Below are 16612 nucleotides of genomic sequence, written 5' to 3' on the forward strand. Positions count from 1 at the left end.
AGAGGACTGGAAGAGATTTTCTGCTAATGCATCTCTGGATACTTCAGACATGTACCCTTGTGTGAGTGCACACCGCTGTTTACTGCCCATATAAAACAATACGCTGTCATTCTGGAATCTGGCTTTCCATCTAAACTGATCTTAAAAGTATTTACTTTTAAATGAAATTAGAAGCAGATTTCCCTCATAGACCTGTGTTCACATTACACATAGCACTTGTTAACAATCATGGCTGTCCCGTAACATTGGAAGAAGACGCGAAGAAAGCCTGTTCCTAAAGAAGATGGAAGCATCTCTGGAGAGTTCTCTGGCAGCATTGGGGATGCCCCCAGTGCTGTTTGAGCGCTGGGGCCCGCACCCAGTGCTGCAAGAGAACTAATTTGCATAACAACGAAAACCGAGATTTCTACGGAATGGCGGCGTGGCGAAGACATTTAAAGATAGGAGAAGAATTGCCTTTCTTAAGACTATTCCTACATGTTAGGGACAAAAAATTGAGTTTTAATGATAGGATCCCTTTAAGAGTCTATCACCAGTTGACAGTGAAGACCTGTTTCGGGTTTTTAGATTAAACTCAAACTCTGCACACACCCTGGTTGCCTGTACACTATTTCATATGCCAGTCTTAGTAAAGGACCTGACTGTGCAATATCAAGGGGCTCTGACCTATTAATAAATAAGGCACACGCCCATGTACTAGAACACAAGAAAGGGAAAGAAAACCGGTGTAGATGGGTAAATAAATTCTCTTCTATGTATCTGCTTTAATACCTTTTTTTTTCTGAGATTTGTAGAAAAAAAGGGAATGAAAACAGTAGAGCTGCAAGCATACATCAAGTGTAGTATGAAAGAGACTTAAGACAGATAACCCCGTGAATTTCTGCCTGGAGAGTGATTGTAATGCTAGTTACTTTCTTTATGTAATGACACTCTCAAATGCTGTTTACTTCTATTTTTTTTAAAGGCCTTTATGGAAAAGTTAAGGTAACAGATTAGCAGCTAATGTTCTCTTCCCCTGCGCTGTAAATTTACTTTGTTTGTTTTTGTGATTGGTGTAGATTGTAGGAAAGATTATGACAATATCTCGTCTGGGAGATAAAGATGTAGAATTAGTGTTGAAGTTTTACTACTGCATAGGTCATTTACTAGCGTGCAGCGCTGTCAGACAACATTTATCTCTGGAGTGCACTTTATTTCAAACATACATAAAGTCTTATCTGTGTTTCTTACTTCTGTTTAGTATATTGGACAATACGTGTTCAATCAGTCGGCATAAAACTTTAATTAACTATTTCTTGCCTCAGAATAGCTGGTAAAATATGATGCAAAATAACATGTACACTGACATCGAGACATTTTAGTAGGAAAAATACTTTAGAAAACATATGAAATATGAGCCTGTGTAATATTCCGTAATCTTAAGGGAATGTCTGAGACCGTCATCTTAAGTCCCAACCAGCCACAGGGTTTTCCTTCTCTTGGCTATTATGCTGTGAAATCTTTTTTTCTTTCCACAATGTCATTTTTATTTTGTTTAGTGAAGATGTACTCCACAACTCTATGATTGTAGAACTGGAATTTTTAAGATTTAAGATGAAACATTTGGCATTTCATTATTTGTGTAAGGAACCTGATGTGACAATAATGGACAGTTAGTCTTGGGACACAATCCCCAAAGAACAAAGCCAAAAACAGTCCTGAGTGTACAACGCTCTCTTAACCAGAATCAGAGTGGAACCAAGGTCTTCGACAGAGCTCCTGATGGTGAAGTTGGACTTGGTAAATTCTGGGACCCAATACCGCAACTGCCCAGAGAGTACTGCACACTCAACGAACCCCAAGTAGAAGAGGACCCAGAAAACCCAGTAACACTAACCTCAGCAGATGAGGAAACAGAGGAGCTGGTCAACAGGAAGTAGTAGAAGCACCACAGGAAGGTCGTACAGGCCAAGTTGGTAAACAGGAGGTCTAGCAGTTTTCAGGGATAGCCAAGACCAAGTCAATCAAGCAGGGTGGGTACACAGGAGGTCACGAGGTAGCAGGAGGGAGAAGTAAATGCGTAGTCAGGAGAGCCAAGTCATACACAAGAGGTAATGGAGTAGCCAAACAGAGGCAAACAGAGGTCAAAGCAGGATTGGTCAGGAAATAAGCCTGACCAAACTTTTGGTCTGTACTGCATATATATATATATATATATATATATATATATATATATATATATTAGTGGTTTATTGTACATTGTACAAATATAATAGTATAAATGTCCCTGAACAGGTAGAGCTGCATGGACTGTCTGTGTAATGGACCATTACACAAGGTGATCTGTACTGGTAATTGAGAATGACCCATTCCCATTTATGTTACGGAAAATACACAACTAATATAAAGTGCTTATGTTTATCATGAGCGTCTCTCCTGTGGGTCAGTCATAATGTTCTGCTCTACAATTTATTTAGCCAATGGAACTAGCATATTGCAGAAGCAATGGAGGGAAGTATTTCTTTCTCTCACTACTCACATGTGAATGTATGGTGCTAAGGAACAAATGAGGTGAAGCAGTGGTCACACTAAATTTGTGCAATAAATACACAAGGTTTATGGTGGTGATCATTTCACTGAGGTGCTTATTGCATAAACTACATATGGTCTGTAAAGAATAAACATACTGTAATGCATTAAAGGGATCCTATCATTTAGAAGGTATTTTTTCTCCCTACCACATTGGAATAGCCTTAAGAAAGACTATTCGTCTCCTACCTTTAGATGTCTTCTCTGGGCTGCTGTTCGGTAGAAATACCAGTTTTTACCGGTATGCAAATGATTTCTCTTGCAGCACTGGGGGCGGGCCCCAGCGCTCAAACAGCACTGGCGGCGTCCCCAATGCTGCCAGAGAACTCTCTTCATCGCCGCCGCCATCTTCGTCAGGAGAATCCTCTTCTTGTGTCTTCTTCCTGCGTTGGCGGTGAAACTTTTAGGCTTTGGGCCTGGGCAGAGGCGACTGCGCATGCCCACGGCCACAAGAAAAATGGCCGCTTACACAGTAAGTAAGCGGCCATTTTCTTGTGGCCTGTGAGAAGACATCTAAAGGTAGGAGACGAATAGCCTTTCTTAAGGCTATTCCGACATGGTTGGGTGAAAAAATACCTTCTAAATGATAGGATCCCTTTGACTAATAATAGACAAAGAAGGGCCTTGGTTCTTGTGTTGGGATGCAAATGTAATACCATTTAGGCTGAACTTTTTTAACTGATGGGATTTTTTTAGTTCTTCTGTTTCTGTCTGAGGAATTCTTATAACATTTGTTATGGGAGTAAAGTTTGACTGAACAATGTATTGTGTAAAAGAAAAAATATATATCCTTGTACCGTGTTAGCCAGTGGATATGAAATGAAAGAAATTTTCTGAGCGAAGTCCTCAGTAGTTGATACCTTTTTTAATGGCTAACTCAAAGTTTTTTGATGACATATCGACTAAGAGTCCCAAAAGCTCGATATGTCATCAAAAAACTTTTTGAGTTAGCCATTAAAAAAGGTATCTACTACTGAGGACTTCTCTCAGAAAATTTCTTTCAATGTATTGTGGTCATACAGTGTAATACACACTGATGAGTAAAAGGGTAACAATGTCTTGAACTTTTTGACTTTCAGATTTCATATCTCACCATCCACTACAAAACAGAAATGGTAACAATGCCAAGAATCTGCATAACTAATCATATGCTAAAGAGTTACAAGTCAGATTTATGTATGAGATAGCCAAGATGATTGTCTATAAGATGATGGGAGTCTCACATTCGCAGCTGGTAGTGGATGGTGAGATATGGAATCTGAAAGTCAAAAGCTCAAGACATTGTTACCCTGTTGCTCATTTTCATCCATTGAAATGATTTCAATGGATGAACCAAAAGTTATACTGAATCTATCCCAGGAAACTATATATCAGTCTACGAAGTTCCTCCTGTTATATAACATGATACCTGCAGATTGGTCGGCATTTTCAATGTGTCAGGTTCCCTTTAATGGAACATTATGTGCTATACTATGCTGTAGTGGAAATATTTATAGCCATTGACGATTCAGCTGTACTTTTGTGGTATGGTATTGGTAATCATTATTATTATTACTATTACCATTGTTATCTGTGCAGTTGTCTGGATCCTGCACTTTGCTCACGATACGGGCCTATAATTGAGTTCTTATTTTTCACTCAACCTTTCAGCTGTAATTAATATTTTATTGCATTCTCTCACTAAATAGCCCAGCCGCGATGTATTGAGCCTCACAAAATGAGCAATGGTGACTTATTGATGCAGTGTGGGATCGGTGTAATAAGTTCTGGTTGAAAGAACACAAAATACATTAACGGTACCCAGCTAATATTCCAGAGCTATTTATGACTGATCTAATCTTGGTCAAAGCGGGACATGAAGAAATTAATGTTTTAAAATTAAATATTAACCACCGTCATCCTGTTTATGGCATGTCAAGCACGGAGAGGCCAATGAAAAATGGCTGCTAAATGGTAACTAATGATTGGCTTTCTTGGATTTGTTTGTGCCTTGCGTATGAGTTTATAGAAGATGAAATTACTTTGTTTTGTTTGAGATTATCCAAAGCCTTAATAAAGAAATTGATTTCTTGTTTTATTGCAAAAGCTCAGTGAGAAACAAAAGTGAGAATAAACATATTAATACAGAATAGTCTCACTGCACACACTCATATGCTAAGATAAGATGTGTTTTCTTAAGAAGGCAATATAATACTAGAGTGTTTTTCCTTTGATACTTCATTTCCTTCTGTAATGTTAACTGCTTATATTTGTGTGTGTTACTAGCACTTACAGCCAAGCATTTTGGATTTTTGGCTGCATTATATGCCCCTTACTCTCCAAAACAAAAATATCAAGCACATTTATCTTATTTAATGGGTTAACTCACCTGAGTGGGTCAGGGGTGGTTTACTTATATTCTGAATTACCCAGAGAACAACAGGATTGGTCTTGTTGAAATCCATTGAAGGAGAAACCCATACACATAAGATGATCGGCTTGTCCAATTAAAATTGTCAATTTGGTCAACATACATCTAAACTGTATTGCCAGCTTTAGTTCTAAATCAACTAAGTACAATGATCTTCTAAAGATGTATGTGAATGTTTTAGAATTTTTTGGGGAATAGCAAAATGATCTTTTTTACATCAACAAAAAATGCCCATAAGGCCCCATGTTGCAGAAATGCAGCTTTTTTTGTGGGGTTTTTTTTTTTTAGCCAAAGCTAGGAATGGATTGAGCGAAAGGTAGAAATGGCTTCCTATGTATTTCTATTTGTAGCCAAAATTTGCAACAAAAAAAGCTGCGTTTCCGCAACGTGGGGTCTCAACTTAAAGGTGTTTAACCTGAATTTGGTGTGGAAGATGTTGACTGGCCTTTGGGTGAGTTGTCCACATCTGTAGGATAGCGAACAATACAAATGGTTTATCTATAATATGGGTAAATGTATCAGCCGCTATCCTCGGAGTGCTGCTTGGTTCATACAGTGTTTGATAAACCTGGAGACCACTGAGTAAGATTATAGTTGTGGCTTTTTGATATGTTCATCGTAATGTTGCAAAACGCCAGAAAATGAACATTTACTTTACAAGATCTACTCAAATGAAACATACAACACAGTGTAGTGTAATAAAATGAATGGTTAAACATTAGTAACGTATTTATCATTAAATATTACTAAATTCCGCTCCCATGATCTACTCTGATGGATTCTTTATGAAGGGACATTAAATCCACAACAGAGCCTCTGGCAATGTACAGGAGAATGCATTTGTCTCGATTAATATATAAAATGGATGTTACTGTTGTATAACCAGAGTGTTTTACAATTGATCTGACCAAACTAAAAGGTAAAAAATCTTTGTATGTGGTAATAATGGCCAAGAAGTAAAAGAATAACTAGGGACACCAAAATTGGTTGTAAAATTCTGAGTAAACAACTTCCATATCCTGTAAATGAACTTTCTTAAAATATAGGTTTAAATTCTGGAAATTACAGTCATTTGTGAAGTGGTGACTGGAGACAAGTGGCCCTAGATGAGGAATCTGCCCTATAGCGGCCCATTCACAAGGCAGAATTTTGTGCTGATTTCGACATGGGATGGGAGCCAGAGATTGAAGCAGGACGGTTTCCGCCTTGAGATTCTAAAGGAGTGGAAGTGGAATTTGAGGAAGATCATTCTGTCCCCTGAGTCCAGTTATGAGACCAGTCCCGCAGTGGCCTAGTCAGATAATCTGCACACTGATCTGGGGAGCAAAACTGGAAGTTCCAGGTTTTTAAGCCATTTAATAGCCTAAGAGTCTATGAACTATACTCATCCAGACTCCTTGTAAGCATGGGTACATGAAAACAAACTCCTAGAGAATGATCCCCAAGATCTCAGCCCAGGGCAGTCAATATTTAGTTGACTCTAATAAAGGCTATTTATTAGTCCAAATTAATCCCTTAAAGAAAATTGTGTATGTATCATTAAAATATACTGTATTAAAATAAACACCACACCACCGTAAAATACATCTAACTGAGGCATCTGAAGCATGGAGGAAGAAAACAGATAAATCAGAACAAATAACAACCTTCCCAGTGACAAAAGAAAATATAGAAAAAAAGCTAAAATTTATCGGTTTATTCTTATGTGAGCCAGGCAGTGTGTGCAAAACGGAAGCAACACTTTAATTGCTTCAGACTGGTATCTCTAAGTGACGATTCATCACATTGTCCTGAATAGTCCTGGATGACAGCGCCACAACCTGAGAAACTTCTCTGTTTTAGCACAGGGGTGTATCATCTTTATTCTTTTATTAATTACAACTAAATACTGAGACTGATATTCCATTGTTTAATACTTGTTTTGTTATCTTATTATCCTTTTTTTTATTTAATTTTCTCTGCATGAATATGGGGTAGCCATCATATTGGAGATGCTGCTGTGTTTGCTTTACAACAACTGCAAGGACATATGGACAACTCGGTCATAAAAGTACCTATTGAGTATAGTTGAGGTCTGTGTGATTACTGTGTGACTTGTCCAGAGGTCATTGTGTAGAGAGGGGGAGAAAGTGAGCGGTGACCATCACTTACTGTAAGGATGTAATCCAAGCTAGTGAGCGGTGACCATCACTTACTGTAGGAATGTAATCCAAGCTAGTGAGCGATGACCATCACTTACTGTAAGGATGTAATCCAAGCTAGTGAGCGGTGACCATCACTTACTGTAGGGATGTAATCCAAGCTAGTGAGCGGTGACCATCACTTACTGTAGGGATGTAATCCAAGCTAGTGAGCGGTGACCATCACTTACTGTAGGGATGTAATCCAAGCTAGTGAGCGAAGACCATCACTTACTGTAGGGATGTAATCCATGCTAGTGAGCGGTGACCATCACTTACTGTAAGGATGTAATCCAAGCTAGTGAGCGGTGACCATCACTTACTGTAGGAATGTAATCCAAGCTAGTGAGCGATGACCATCACTTACTGTAAGGATGTAATCCAAGCTAGTGAGCGGTGACCATCACTTACTGTAGGGATGTAATCCAAGCTAGTGAGCGGTGACCATCACTTACTGTAGGAATGTAATCCAAGCTAGTGAGCGGTGACCATCACTTACTGTAGGGATGTAATCCAAGCTAGTGAGCGGTGACCATCACTTACTGTAGGGATGTAATCCATGCTAGTGAGCGGTGACCATCATTTACTGTAGGGATGTAATCCAAGCTAGTGAGTGGTGACCATCACTTACTGTAAGGATGTAATCCAAGCTAGTGAGCGGTGACCATCACTTACTGTAGGAATGTAATCCAAGCTAGTGAGCGGTGACCATCACTTACTGTAGGGATGTAATCCAAGCTAGCGAGCGGTGACCATCACTTACTGTAAGGATGTAATCCAAGCTAGTAAGCGGTGACCATCACTTACTGTAGGGATGTAATCCAAGCTAGTAAGCAGTGACCATCACTTACTGTAGGGATGTAATCCAAGCTAGTGAGCGAAGACCATCACTTACTGTAGGGATGTAATCCAAGCTAGTGAGCAGTGACCATCACTTGCTGTAGGGATGTAATCCATGCTAGAAACGTGTGTCAACTTCACTTGGGAGGGATAAAGACTCTCCATAGAATGGAAAGTATTCTCATGGCCCATCTTTGTCATGGGACCACTGTTATCTGTGATTGAGCCTTTTTGGCCATATGGGATGTTCCGACATCATGACCTAAGTGCGTTCCTCATGACTACAGTACACACAAAAATGTCTAGCCCCCCAAAAAAACACCCCAAAATAGGTTTGTTTGTTTTTTTGTAGTGAACAATACCAGTTTCTTGGACTTTTTAGCAATTATTCTTAGAGGTTACTTCTCTTGTACTTTCTACCATGTGAAAATTCCATTATGTTTGCAAAACTAACAGACAGGCTGATGCAAAATGTACTTGTCATAGAAGCGGACTTCCAGCCAAGACAAATGTAAAGTGAAAAAATATTTGACAAATGTATCAATCATGAGAATGTAAAACATATGACGGCAGAATTCCTGTACTGCAGTTTGGTAGCTGACCTACAAGTGCCTAGACATCCACAAGACTGCGACATAAAAGATCATAATCATGTTTTATGTCTTTCTAAACTGCAGAAACTTAAAAAGTGATATACGGGCACACACCTGTCATCTGCATATATTACTCTGCATCATTCAGCTATTACTTTACATTAAGGCCAGGGCCCCATGTGGTGTAAAACACATCCACACTTTGCAGAAAAATATGCGCAGTGGAAATGCTGTGATATCCAAAACAGTTACGGTTTTGGAAAATTGCAGCTTGTCAATTATAACTCCGGAAACACTGGCATTTCCCCATAGGTAAAATGTATGCAGAAAGTCCACAGAGGAACTTTCTATGAACAGCGCTGTGGGAAATACCACGATCCGCTGCAATTTTTCCTGATTTTTTTTCCTACCTGAGACCTTAGCCTAAGAGAGTTTTTCAGCCACCTAAATTTTCTTCATAAAATTTTCACAATGGTATAAAATAATGGTCAGAAAGATATGCTACTGAATCCATGGCATACATTTTAGGCTGAGCCTCATCGTTTTGCCACAGATTTTCAGTTTCTCATGCGGTGGATTAGACCTGTTAAAAATGAAGGAGTCTGACTTTCCATTGAAATGAATCAAACATATATTTACTGTGGTTTTCACATGCATTTAGATATGAAATACTTTCATATATGGGTTCAAAAAGGCAAATCTCACACAGATTGTTATTTTGCACCATTTTAAGCTTTTGATTATTTGATTTGAAAAATTCAAGGTGCTGGAAACCCTTTTAAGCAAAATAATAAGTTGCGGTAATGAGGAACTTAGTGATTTCTGGATAATAAAGACAGTCTGGCACATACATATTTTATACTATTGTTCTTCTGACTCGTAAATATTTTGTGCTATTGTTCTTCTACATCTTGCATGTTGGTTCTTTAAAGGGGTTTTCCCATTCACAAATCCGTTGACATTGATAACTTGTCATACAATAACATTTACAGTGTTTGTGAGAATTCTGTTGTAATGTTTAATATGTAATATGGTAGCATAAATGTAAGTGGCTACTCTTAAAGGGATTGCCAAAGGTGTATTCATTTATTAGTTAACTTACATCCCAGGGATGCTGATAATGGACCAAGAGTCCATCACAACCCCCAGGTCATGTGATCTAAAAACACGCTCACCTCCCCTAAAGTCACTCCGCCCCCTTGTCAGCCAATCTAACAGTGGGCGGGGGGGGGGGGGGGCACGACCCCAGGGTCTCTAATGCTGCCTTGGATTGCATGACGGAGAGGCGTGATATTGCTGGAAATCTGGGTAATTTAAAAAATAATGACTGGACAGCCCCTTTAAAGGGGGTTACTCCACAAACCAAAAGAATAAAAAAAACTGCCTGCAGTGATGCACACCATTATGGTAACCGGTTTTAGCCTCTTTACCTATCCCAGTTTAGTTCTACTCCTTTTACATTTTGAGGGAAGGCACATACTTGTAACATCTCCTGGGAGTGCATGGCAGTCCGGCACTTGTCTGAGCCCCACTCCACATTTTGTGCTCATTAGGAGATCGCAGAGAAGCATGCAAGTGCAATAAAACCAGGCAGTGACCTGCATAATATCAGAGGGGTGGACAGAGTATGTCTGCCATATCCCATCTGCTGGTGGACATTACCATGGAAACTGGATACAGAAAGTATTTAACACCGTGGGGAAAGAGGTTTGCATAGATCTTGTTCTACTTTATTTTTAATAATGAAGATCCTTCTTTCTTTCAATGGGAATACTATTTAAGCAATACTGCTTTTGTATGTAATGCAATGTAAAACTGTTATTATGAAAAAGTTCAGCCAACATTATCTCCATAGCCTCTATTCCCATGCCAGTATTTGTGTCCGTTTTCACAGACCAAGATAGCGCATGTCAACTTTTTCACGTCCCGTTAAATAAAATTGTCCAAATGAATATAAACATTTAAATTCAATGTGTTGTCAAAATGACCATCACATGACCTTTTTCGCAGTCATGTCAATAAGCCCCAACTCTTTATGTATTACCCCATCATGAAGTTGTTGTACCTGTTTTTGTGATCGTATACTGTATGGTATAGCAGTCACTTAAAGGAGTTGTCCAGGATATTTTGAAATCCCTACACTGATCTAAACACCCTCCCCCTCCTACTTTCTAAATAACATTATTAATAAAAATGTATATTTACTAGAAATGAGCGAGTATTGTTCGGATCAGCCGATCCGAACAGCACGCACGCATTGAAATGAATGGAAGCACCTGGTACTTCCGCTTTGACGCCGGCCGGCCGCTTAACCCCCCGCGTGCCGGCTACGTCCATTCATTTCAATGCGTGCGTGCTGTTCGGATCGGTACTCGCTCATCTCTAATATTTACCCATATTTCTGGGGTGGTCATGTGACCGCCCCAGCAGTGGCGTAACTAGGAATGGCGGGGCCCCATGGCGAACTTTTGACATGGGGCCCCCCCGACACCGAAGATCTCGACTGAGTCCCTCCTACGCATTCCTGCGCGCTCTATTATGCCCCATAGTGGCCCCTGCACACAGTATAATGTCCCATAGTGGCCCCTGCAGGACTAAATACTGTCACGTCACCCGCTGGCTGCTATACCAGGACAATTGTGGATAAAAAATCTGGCCATGTGCATTACAATTTAGTAACTCCAAATGCCTCATATTAATAGAAGTTAACCCCATCATGTCCCTCACATTAACCATTGTGTACCTCACATAAGAGTTACTGATATGTGAGAGACATGGAGGTAATAATACAGTATCTTCATTACTATTACCCCCATATGTCTCACATATCAGTAACTCTTATGGTGAGGCACACAGGGGTTAATGTGAGGGACATGATAGGGTTAACTGCTATTAATATGAGGCACATGGAGTTACTAAAACACAAGTAATCACCCCAAATGACTGACATTAAGTATAGTAACCCCAGTATGTACCTGTTACCTGTTTTCTTTCTTTAGTTTCATTTTCCTTCTTCCTTTCTTCTTCTTCTCCTCTTGAGTGCAGGACGGCAGGAGCTCGGCAGGGATAAGCCCCGCCTCCTGGGCTCTCCTCAGCCCTCTCATTGGTGGGCAGAGGACAGGCAGAGAAAGGGAGGGGGGGAGAGAGGGGGAGCGTCCTGAAGCGCTGAGAGAAGCCAGAGCTGCAGCTCCTGTGTGTCAGCCGTTGCTGCAGCTTCGGGGCCCCCTGTTGGTGGAAAGTATTCCACCAACAGGGGGCCCCGATCATTATACTCGGGGGTACGCCACTGCGCCCCAGGGACATTTTCTGATAATCCAGTGACGATCTATTTTCCCATTTCCAGTAACGGATCATCACTACTATTCCCCCCATCCGCTTCACTCATATTTACCCATCCACAGCTTCTTCTGGCTATTGCATCCTGTACTGGCAGGGTGCGCACTCTTCTCCTAGCAGTGTGCTCGCGCTGCTGCCGGTAAATCGCCTCTGTGTGTCTATGCATGTGCAGTAGAGGTGACTTGTCACTGGAGAAGGTGCGCACACACAGTACAGGAGGAGAAGAGGCCATCTCACAGGAAGAAGCCATGGAGGGTAAGCATGTAATATGGGTTGGGATGAGTAGGTGGGGCAGGATACATAGGATACCTAGGATAGGAAGGATAGCTAGGCAAGTAGAGGGTGTATGGAGGGGGAGTGCGGAAGGAGAGGTGAGAGGGGTTAGAAAGTTACATAGTAGGAAGCAGAAGGATGTAAACAAAAGTAGGAGACACTAGGGGCTCCCAGAGACATCCAGAAATCACTCAAAAGACACTAAAAAGTATATAGGTACATTTATTAACCCATTAATAGCACCAATAGACATTAATAAAAAAAAACATTTTTTGCCCGAAAAACCCTTCTACATGTTCTACCAATATGTATTTGGACCCCTGTGGTACAATAGAAAAAACACATTTATTCCTATTCAATAGTTGGTAGAACCCAGCAGATGCTTCCTTACAGATGGTATTGAACGACACAATACTCCCGAATGCCTATTGAAACTCCTGGTGTATGTGAGCTATTGGTTGGGTGCGGTTTCTCTGGCCAGCACCCATCGGTCTATATCTCCCAATTTCGGGGGTCTGCCAACTCGGGGCACATTCTGACAATCACCGTTCACCTTCCACTTCATAATCTCATAGACCACTGTGGATTTTGGGTAATTCAGTTTTGTTGCTATGTTTCTTGCTATGTTCCTTTCTTGAAATCGGACAACTCTGCACTTCGTGGTATCTTGCATGCGACTAATGCCAATGTGCTAATGCCAATGCTGTTTCCTATTTAACGGTGGAAGGCGTGACGTACATCATGACCACAGATATCTCCATTTGCATGGGCGTTCAACTGCTTATTGGTAGACAGTGTATATATTGTATATCTCACTGTATTTTCCTGTGATTTCATATTGACTGTTCCAGCGTTTAGGTGACTTTTGTGATTCCAAACTCGGAAGATAAAATGAAATGTTACTAAATTTCTCTATTAAACATTTTGCTAATTTAAAGTGACTTATACCCCGCAGTGACAATTTGATCTATGACTTTCATTTCAAGAACCCAGACCTAATGGTATTACACGACTACACCAATCACCTGAGAATCTTAGGAATGTCAGTTTTTATTTTTTATAAATTGCTGTGAATTATCCAGATATTCTAGTTTGATTTTGTGAAGTCAAGTCTAGTCCCTGTCCTTGTCACTGAAAGGGGCAAGCGTATTTGTTGCATTTAAGCGCAGCAGGAAAAAAAAAACTCTATTCTGAGTCCATTATCAGGTCCGAGCCCCTAACACACAATATCAAAACAAAGCCTAACAATCCTATGTAAATCCACGCCCTCCACCATTGTCTGTCTGCACACTGCCGCCCAGACTTAGATTAATAAGAATCCACATCATAATTGTATCTGTTCCAGACACAGCTTGTGCAATCACTCGACAAGGTGCCCAGGTGGCACAAGAAGGCTTTTCTAAATTAATTACCAATTTCACTGTCAGACGAACTTGCCGAAACCTCCTTCCAAATAATTTCTGTTACTTGCAGCTAAAATAAATGTATTTCTATTTTTGGTTCTGTTCCATAAATACAAGTAAGCTGAAGATGAATGTGACTGTCAAGCCAAGAATGACATGTGCTTGTATAACAAAAAGCTGTTTACTAAGAGAGAACTGACAGAGTGAATAAGAAGATGAGTTCTACAATTCCCCTAATTGTACCGTATAAGAGGCAGGAGCAGTGATAAGAATACTTTATAACAATACATTAAGCTATTAACTTTTATTACAATTCCCTAGCCCCATTCCATGACTTTTTCTTTTGTTTGATATCTTCTTTATGTTATTTATTTTTTTTCTTCAAACTTGTTTTTTTAACATTTATGATTATATATTCAAACTTATATGACCTTGTATATGATACCAATGTGTTACAATTTCTTGTATCTGGTACAGAAGCAACACTATGTCTTCTTAAAGGGGTTGTCCAGGCAAAAATGGACAACCCCTTTAACTTTTTATCAGCCGGGGGCAGTGAAAAAAATTTAAAAAATTCATACTCGCCTGTCCCCGATGCTCCAGCGTCCTCCCAGTCCTTATGCTGAACAGGTCTCTTCCAGAATTCCACTGAAGCTGCTGATTGGCCTTAGTGGTCACATGACAGCTGAAGCTAATCAGCGAATGGCATGCGATGTATCAACCTGTGACATCACGGGTCTCTTCCTGAGGCCTGCTGAGACCACTGATTGGCATTGGTGGTCACGTCACTGCTGAGGCCAATCATTGGTCTTAGCAGAAGGGATCCATGACGTCACAGACAGTGAGCAGTTTCACTTTGAGAAGATGCTGGAATAAGAAGACCAGACAGGGAGGATACCGAAGCATTGAGGACAGGGGATTATGAATTTTTTTTATTTTTTTTCACTGCCCCCGGCTTATTTAAAAGTGAAACTGATTTTCCAGTATTGCTTGGACAACCCCATTAAAGAGACCATCTATGTCTGTGGTTTTCAACCTTACTAATGCCGCAACCCTTTGATACAGTTTCTCATATTGTGGTGACCCCCAACCATAAAATTATTTCCGATGCTATTTCATAACTGTAATTTTGCTACTGTTCTGAATCATAATGTAAATATCTGATATGCAGGATCATGTAGTATATCCTATATTAGCCCCCTCTTATATGTAATGGTATCACCATATAATAGTGCTCCTTATATATAATAATTCCTTTCTTATAATACCGCTCCTAATATATAATAATTCCTCTCCTATAGTAGCCCCCCTTATATATAACTGTCCCACCTTATAATAGTGCTCCTTATATATAATAATTCCTCTCCTATATTTACCCCACTGATATATAATGGTCCCACTTTTTATTAGTGCTCCTTATATATAATTTGTCTCTTATAATGGCTCTCCTTATATAAAACAGTTCCTCCATTATAAATAATAGCCCCATTATATGTGTCTCCCCCTTATAACAGCCCCCTTATGTATAACTGTTCCCCTACATATATGTAGTAGACCCCCCTTATATATAATAATTCCTCTCCTATAATAGTGCACCTTATGTATAATAGTTCTTCCATTATAAATACTAGCCCCCTTATAATTAATTAGTTCCCCCACTATAAACATTAGCCCCTTATAAATAATATTTGCCCCCTACCAGAAAACAATAAATCTTGTACTCACCTCGTGGTTCTCCCTGTAGTAGTGGCAATAGGTGGTGTGATGCAGTGACGTCATCATGTGACCTGAGGTGTGCTACCAGCAGTTTTCTATGGAAGAGCAGGGACCTTTCAGCTTCCCGCTCTGTCATAGGATTAAACAGTATTTGTGTGCACAACACAGTGCGGCGATACAGCTGTGAAGCCCTAGGATCCGGAGCATCAGGCCAAAAGACTGATGCTCTGGATCCTGGGGGACCTTTGGAGTGGTGTCTCCATTCCTAAGACCATCAGAAATATGTGTTTTCTGATGGTCATAGATGACCCCTGTGAAAGGGTTGTTTGACCTTCAAAAGGGTCGCGACCCACAGGTTGAGAACTGCTGGTCTAGGCCCTTAGTTCCATTCAAGGAAAATCTTCATGCTTCAGTATACCAAGACATTTGGACAATTGTATAATTCCAACATTGAGGGATCAGTTTGGGGAAGGCCCTTTTCTTTTTTCCAGCACGACTATGTCCAGTGACCAAAGCAAGGTTCATAAAGACATGGTTGGGTGAACTTGGTGTGGAAAACCTTGACTTTTCCACACAGCCATTATGCCATTGTGACCTCAACCCCACTCAATACGTTTGGGATGAACTTGAATGGACATTGATAGCCGGTTGCTCTCCTCCAACATTAGCATCTGACCTCTCAAATTCTCTTCTGGATGAATGAGCAAAAATTCCAACAGACGCTTTCCACAATCTTGTAGGAAGACTTCCCAAAAGAGTGGAAGCTGTTTTAGCTGCAATGGGAGGAACAACTCCTTATTAATGCCAATGGATTTAGAATGAGATCTCATCCAATCTCCTTTTGGTGTAAGGTATCGGTAAAGAATGCTTTTAGGCAGAGAATATCCTATGCTAGGTGCAGGCCCTGTTTCTGATAAATTTGGTATAAAATATATTTTAATAATCACAATACACGTTTTAGATACATATTCATTATAATGAAAATAACGGTATTCGATTTTTATTGTTTTAGCAAAACTTATTCTGACAAGCTTTGTTAACGTAAGGTCAGCAGAGTTTTACATATGTTCTCCATTATGCCATTGTGACAAGTAATTTCTGTGATGAAAACTAGGTTTCAGTACCTGGGATCCTTATTAGTCGACAACACACAGAGAATGTTGATAAAGACAGGGTTATTTGTGTACTGTGAACGCTATTTCCCATGGAGATATTTTGTGGATAATTTCTAGCACACATCAGGGGTTGTGTAGGAGGGAAGACAGGTAAGATGAAAGAGACAAGTACTAGGAA

General features: G+C 40.1%; 1 protein-coding gene across 8 annotated transcripts in view; it reads left to right on the forward strand.

Moving 5' to 3' along the window:
• Positions 1-16612, forward strand: part of PTPRM (protein tyrosine phosphatase receptor type M) — a 568788-nt gene that overhangs the window by 324194 nt on the left and 227982 nt on the right. The window lies entirely within an intron of this gene.

The sequence above is a fragment of the Leptodactylus fuscus genome, chromosome 4 (genome assembly GCF_031893055.1).
Source record: "Leptodactylus fuscus isolate aLepFus1 chromosome 4, aLepFus1.hap2, whole genome shotgun sequence".
NCBI classification, from domain to species: Eukaryota; Metazoa; Chordata; class Amphibia; order Anura; family Leptodactylidae; genus Leptodactylus; species Leptodactylus fuscus.